Source organism: Saccostrea cucullata, unplaced genomic scaffold (genome assembly GCF_032062105.1).
Source record: "Saccostrea cucullata isolate Sc308-1 unplaced genomic scaffold, CSIRO_AGI_Scuc_v1 ctg1825, whole genome shotgun sequence".
NCBI classification, from domain to species: domain Eukaryota; kingdom Metazoa; phylum Mollusca; class Bivalvia; order Ostreida; family Ostreidae; genus Saccostrea; species Saccostrea cuccullata.
This window is the reverse complement of record NW_026926041.1, coordinates 29,749-37,261: the sequence shown is the minus strand read 5'-3', so window position 1 is coordinate 37,261 and position 7,513 is coordinate 29,749. Positions and strand designations below refer to the sequence as shown.

The following is a 7,513-nucleotide window of genomic DNA, read 5'->3' as shown; positions in this document are numbered from 1 at the left end:
CAAAGAGCAGATTTCAGAAATTTAATTATTTTCAGACTAAGACACCCCCAGTACCCTTGACCCAGGGGCCCTAAAATTAATCATTTTTGTTAAAAAAAAAAAAACAAAACTTTCTTCATCAGTAATATGAACTTATGTTATTGGTATATAATATCCAGGAGCAAAGGGAAAAGAATTAAAGTATTCATGCATTTTCACTTTATTATCATTACAGCCCCATCCTTACACCAGAACCCTAAACCGAGGGGCCCTGAAATTCACAAATTGAAAAGAAGAATCCTTCCTCATTTTAACAATGTACATAGTTCATTCATTTAATATCCAGAAGCAGAGGAAAGATTTTAAAAGTATGTTTGCAATTTCACTTTATAATCATACAGCCCAGTCCTAACACCAAAACCTGCATGACAGCAAATTCACAATTTTGGAAGAGACAGCCTTATTTAACATAACCATGTACTTGGCAAGTTTTTTAATACACAAGAGCTAAGAAGAAGATTCTAAAAGAGGAAATGTATTTTCACTATATTATCAATATAGCCCCGCCCTAACACTGAAACCCCTGACCCAGGGGCCACAAAATTCACAATTTTAGAAAAGGCAGTCTTATTCAACATATGTATGTACTTGGTAAGTTTATTTAATACCCAGTAGCAGATAAGAAAATTTTTAAAGAATAAATGTATTTTCACTATTTTACCAACAGAGCCCCACCCTAACACCAGAACCCCCAACCCAGGGTGCATGAAATTCACAATTTAGGAAGAGACATTCTTGCGGATGTTTGCATTTTCATTGAAACCATGCTTCAAGGTTCTTTCAACTTCTCAAAAGGTCTAATTAAAACTAGAAATTTTTATCCCGAAAAAGCATTTTTAGATATACCAAAGTTTTGCAAGAACCTTGAAGCACATTGAGAGGCATATAATGAAAATTGTTGCATGAAAATATTTAATTTTCAAGCTTCATTTAAAGACTTTTTTAATAAAATTATAAATTAAAGAGTTGCCCTTCATGTCTGAGGGTCGGAGTCCCTTAAAACAGACAGAATTTATAATTTATGACCTTTGACTGAAGTCATCTCATTTGTCACACAATTAAGTTTAGAATTGAATCTTGATTTCTTCTCTCTGTTTTTGTCCCCCGCTTTTTATTTTCACACAATATTCATAATTTTTCAAGTTATGCCGTTTAAAATACTATGTAATCACCTCATACTGAAGGGTTTTTTCACAAGACCAAAAACCTCGTAGAACCAAAACTCTTGTTCAACAATTTCTTATAAAGCACTTGAATATTTCGGCAATTTTCATTCAAAATTACCTCGTCAAAAATTAATGTATGGTGTTCATAAAAGAATTTATGACATTGCTTATGTCATGATTACTTTGTTGGTTGGTACTCCTATTCCGCTTTCTGGATTTCTTCTCCATTCTTTCTAAAAACTGTGGCTCTAAATTCCTCGCCTCCCTTGCCAGATATTCTTCATCCGGGTCTAAGTCACGTGACAGGAAAGCAACAGATGTTCGATAATTCTGTCCAAACTTGTACGGCGCACGTACCAACATGTAGAGAAGTTGAAGAACGAGCAGAAACCCAAAATACAAGAAGGAACACTAAACCTATAAATAAAGAAAGGAGTGAATTATAATATTTGTGGGGAAAGTTTGTCGAGAAAGGCAAAAGTTAGGAGACATTGCATTATTTTTTACATGATTAACGAGAGATGAAGCATTTTGTAGAAAGGGACTAGAGAAATAGTTAAAAATGGTCAGATTAATTACTTGAAGATGAAAAAAAAATATTCAAAATCAGCCCACCCTATCCCCGGGCCAATTCTAGGTTAAGGTAAGTCACTCGTCAGCCTTTTTAGAAAAGTTCACGCAGAACCTCAAACTTCAAAAATATTTATCAAAATTCAATTTCTAGAAAATAATTATATTCAACAATGTATATTTTTTAACAATCAAAGAAAAAACTGCTCAAAAATCTTCAAAGAAGCAAGATTTATTAGGGACTATTTTTCGTGGTGGAAGGATATTTAGCAGAAATTTCTGCAAATCTGCACATTTATTAATTTTAACGTCTTGAAACTTAAGCCTCACATACTTTTACTCGGAGAATATTTTCGGTTATGATACTGATAGGAATATTTGATATAGGTCTTAATTTAAATTTTTAGAATAAGTTTTAGATCTTCCTTCAACAAACTTTGCCAAAAACTGGAGATATATCAAAGAAGTCAAGATATATTTTACACCATTTTTTGGATGAAAATCACATATTTTGTCCAATATTTCAAAATTAACATCACTGACCCCAACTTTTTCTTCCATAATTTTAAACTTCTCGATACTTATGACTGATCAGCACTTAAGTCATACAAAGCTTGATATAAGAAAATATAATATTGCCTATTTATTTTTCTAATACCCAAAATATGTTATATGTTAGTGCAAAAAGGTCGCATAATTATTTACGCGCATTAATTTGCAAGATTTGATCAATGATAAATATTATTCAAACTATTTTACATAAAGTAAGAATAAATTTGTTGCCATGGTTACAGCTGAAAAAATATAATAAGAGATAGTTGTATAAAAGTAACAAACTAGGGGTTAAAATTTAAGTGCAAATAGGTCAACTTAAATGTACCATACATCAGTACGATGCATACTGACCCCGTATTTTCTCTGCGATTTTGAGTCACACTTTATGAGTACTTGTCCAAAATATACTTTTCAAAAAATCCTTGATATAAGAAATTTGAGGAGTGACTTACCTTAAACGTTTTTCCTTTGTCTTTAATGAATTTACGAGATTAAGATGTACAGCTCATATACTTACTGAGTGGATTTGTCCCGGCCACTTGAAGGTCGATACTACTTGATAACGTCATCACAATGACGATCCACAAACAATTCACGATCCCCGATACCATTAACTACTCGTTACGTAGAGTTGCTAATTTTTCTAAAATCAACAGATGTAAATGGTCAATAAGGCAAGAAATGTCTAAAACCTATGAACTTTCAAAACAAAATTTATTCTCTGTCTTTATACATGTATGTACTATATCTTGATAAATGAATGACAACTTATTTCTGAAAATGTTAATATATTGATAATTTTTTTTAATAGATGTATTCATTTAAAGCAGAAAAATAGAAATACTATATCGGACCTTAGTTAAACAGCTCTTCTCAACATACAAGTTTTCATGATTTGCCAGATAGAACTTTGTTTCTGCTTATAGGTGATACTTTAGGAGATCATACACTTACATACAAAGGAAAAGATGGTTAATAACTTGTGTACTTATTTTTCTTAATCAACCCCATGCATATATTAAAATAATGTCTGTATTCCCTCTCTCGACTCAGGAAAAAGAAAAAAAAGGATTGTAGGTGAGATTTTTATCTTGAAATCAAAAACATACGCACTGACATGTTTAGAAAATTTTGGAATACAACAGAAAAGAAATGTATCGTTTTTGAAAGCTAAAAAATAAGTGTTGAGTTCCTTCTTTTTTAGGCAGTTGGTCGGGGGAGGAAAAGCAAATAATTTGTTCATCCCCATGCGTCTTTTTTAGATTATATTTACTTTTGAGAATTTGCTCAAAACCAAACACGTCGGCAGAGGGCGCTAAACACGCCTCTATGAGATCCGCCCAGAACTTGTACTCCTCCTGGTTCACGCTCCTTAGATCGTGTTGGTAGGCCCGGCCTATCTGCTCCTTGATTTCTGTTATGATCCGCTCCTCTGCAACACTTATACTTTTCCTACTTATACATATACTTCTCTTTCTAAGGAGGGAATTCTTCAAAATCACCTGTCAGTTTTGAATACTTTTAATTTTCCACAGAGCCAAAATGAATTTGAACTACCTTATACAATGTTTTTATTGGATTCCGAAACTTTATAAGAATCCTTACAAACAAAGATACATTGCAGGTTCCAGTAAATGTTCAACCAGGCCTCTTTCGTTACTTCTCACTAAAATATTGACAGTAGTGAAGGAAAAACTTCAAGAGTATTGTACAACTATATATTCAAGAAGTGGTGTAAATCAGATGTGGATACTTAAAAATTCTAGAGAACTTTTGGACAATTTGAAATCAAAAGACTTTACAAAAATCAACAGCATAAAAACTTACGACTTTTCAACTTTATACACAAAAATTCCCCACGACAAATTAAAATCCAGGCTTTTTGATATCATTAACAGCTGCTTCTTCAATAAAAAATGGCACCCGTAAATTTACTTACCTCGTCATTAGTCATTTGCTAAATTGTTTTGTTAAAAAAGATTCTGATTGCACACATAAGTACTCTGAAGTTGACATTAAGAAGATGCTTGAACTTCTTATTGACAACATTTATGTTGTTTTTGGAGGCCAAATCTATTTGAATTGCCATGGGTACAAATTGCGCTCCGTTTTTAGCAGACTTTTTTTATATTCGTTTTCATATGAAGCAGAAATTATGCAAAATCTTTTGCATGAAAAGAAAAAAACACTTGCTGTGGCCTTCAACTCTACATTTAGATATATCGACGACGTATTGTCAATTAATAATGATAATTTCCATTCCTACGTCGACATGATATATCCTGGTGAGCTTGAGATAAAAGATACCACATAGTCCGACACTTCTGCTTTATAATTGGATATTTTATTTGAAAAAGACACTAATGGTAATCTAACAACGAAGCTATATGATAAACGTGATGACTTTAATTTTTCTATCGTCAACTTCCCTTAATTATGCAGCAATATACCTTCATCACCTGCATACGGAGTATTTATATCTCAGTTGATTCGATACGCAAGAGCATGCTCTACGTATGAACAATTTCTTAAACGAGGTAAATTATTGACAAACAAGTTGATTAAACAAGAATATCAACAGTCTCGTTTAAAGTCATCATTTCGTAAATTTTATGGTCGATACAATGACCTTGTCAGCAAGTACAATTTATCATTGAATGAAATGCTGACTGACGTTTTTCATACCAATTGTTAGTCCATTATTTATACACTGAATTGACCACGGATTTTTTTTCCGTTTATTTCCTGATTATGACAACGAGCACACGGCGGGTGTGACTGGTCGGCAGGGGATGCTCACTCCTCCATGGCACCTGATCCCACCTCTGATGTTTCGGAGGTCCGTGTTTGCTCTGCTCTTATTTTGTATATTTGTTTAGTGGACGTTGAGATTGAATTCTGTTCATTATTTCCATATCCTTCTTATAAAATTCTTGATAGATTACGCTAATTTTAGCAGCTGATTCTTTTAATATATCTTTTAATATATCATGATTCTCTAACGTTTTATCGCCCACTGTGACCCCTTCCTACCCTATGGCTCATGGTTTGAGCAAACTTCAATCTTATCTACCTAAGGATATTTGCATATAAAATTTATCTTTCCTGGCCCTGTGACAAAAAGATTTATATAAAAAAAAAACTTTTAATTTTCCACTAATTTTTATTTTCTCCCTTTGTAGTTTGGTGTGGTACGTCATTTGAACAAAATTGAATTCCCTAAAAAAATATTGGTTAAAATTTGTTCAGTGGTTCTTAAGAAGAAGTAGAAGATATCAAAATTTAACAGACAGATGTACACAGGGATAGCTAGAGACAGACAGACAGACGTCGAACAAAATGTTATAAGAAAAGCTCATTTGAGTCTTTGGCACGGATGAGCTTATACAAAAGTATTCCAAAATACAAAATTACATCTTCAATACACAATACCTAACAGATAAATAGAACAAATTATGGTATGTATCCATATAACTTTCATTTAGGGTCAGCAAATGTAAACTTGTTTCATTTTATTTATATAAAAAATGAAGTTTTTTCCTCATATAAGTTTCTCTACCTTTTGTTGTATTACGAAGACAATCGATGGCATTCAACGTTTTATATGAACTGAATAAATACATGTATAAAATCAAATATACTTATTCTATCAATATTTTGGTCTCATGAAAAGCTATTATTGCATAAGGATAAGGATAAAGAAATTAATAAGTAAGGAAAACATGACACAAATAATAAGCACAAAAAAGATATTCTTTCCATCAATTTACGTATAATCAAGAGAATGTTTATCTTTAAATGAAAAATGGTTTCGAACCGCAAGACCGGTCGGCAGGTGATGCTCATTACTCTACAGAACCTAACCTGAGCTCTGATATTTTATTGGTTGAAGAGACAATTGAGCTTGACTACTATTCGTTATCTCCATGTTTCTTATTTGTTCAGCTCCTGATTTTAAAGCAAACAAACAGTTACTAAGTTCAAAAATCAATTTAAACAAAAATAGCAGGATCAGACTAACACGGACCTCTTAACCATTAGATGTGAGATTGGGGGTCATGGAGGAAAATGCATCCCCTGCCGACTGGTCACACCTGTCTTGTGCTCCTTGTCAAATTTGGAAAATGAAAATCTTTTGACAATTCAGTGTTAAATTGTACTTTTTAGTTTGAATACTGTTCTTTATCCCATCGATTTCATTTTGATTGGACTTAAAATGTTCACCGCTTTTGACATTTTGAGATTCTCTTTTATTTCCTTTGCTGTAAAAGATTTGAGTGTCACCATTTTTCATGTTTTTAATTTCGTTGTCACTAGAGTTCTGTTTGTATCCCTCTAAACCAATCAAGTGCAACTAAGACGATACATCTTCTTAAATGTAAATAAATTATTTTGCTTTTAAAAAAAATACTAGTATTGTATTATATATTTTTTTGAAACTCATTAGTAATCTGTTCAAAGGTTCAGTGGATTTAAAAAAAAAAACGTATGAGCATTAACTAAAGGTTTTCATGAAAAAAAAAATGAAAAATGACTATAAAGAAACAAACCGAGACATCGATAGGAATTTGTAATTCCGGAATGTCTTGGATTTTCCGGCACAGTTTTTGGCGATGAGAGACTTTCTCAATCCCTTTTGGCTGAAGGTCCTTCTCTGTTAGCATTCCTAGAAAGTTTGTATTTTCATACCCTTTATCGATGATGTTGGATCAGGTGCCATTGAGGAGTGAACATCTTCTGCCGACCAGTCACACCCGCCGTGTGCTCCTTGTCATGATCAGGGAATAACTGAAAGGTAAATTTAAATTTAGACTAAAACTGAAGTAAGAGTAACATATTTAAGTACGGGTCTCTGTTAGGATGTAAGAATCAGGCAATATGTGTATAAAGGTTAATCATGACGATTCTAAGAATTCGATGATTTAAAAACTGTGTGCCAATTTATAATGAAATCAGACCAAAATTGTAGGAGGAGTGGCATTTTTTATGTATTTCAAAAAATATGTATTTTTAGTAACATAGCCGATTCATTGTATTATGTATCTTTGTTTTTCTCGAACAACATTCCATATCAAATACAAAATACAATATCAATACAAAATAGAAGCAGAACAAACACGGACCTACGAAACATCAGAGGTGGGATCAGGTGCCCTGGAAGAGTTAGCACCTCCTGCTGACCG

General features: G+C 32.7%; 1 long non-coding RNA gene across 1 annotated transcript; it reads right to left on the bottom strand.

The window, feature by feature from the left end:
- Positions 1 to 2,850: 2,850 nt before the first annotated feature.
- On the bottom strand, positions 2,851 to 5,925 carry LOC134270449 (uncharacterized). The gene is made up of 3 exons (XR_009992829.1): positions 5,890 to 5,925; positions 3,604 to 3,762; positions 2,851 to 2,973 (listed from the first exon to the last, which is right to left on the bottom strand). It is a non-coding gene; the product is annotated as an uncharacterized LOC134270449 (long non-coding RNA).
- Between the last annotated feature and the right edge of the window lie 1,588 nt (positions 5,926 to 7,513).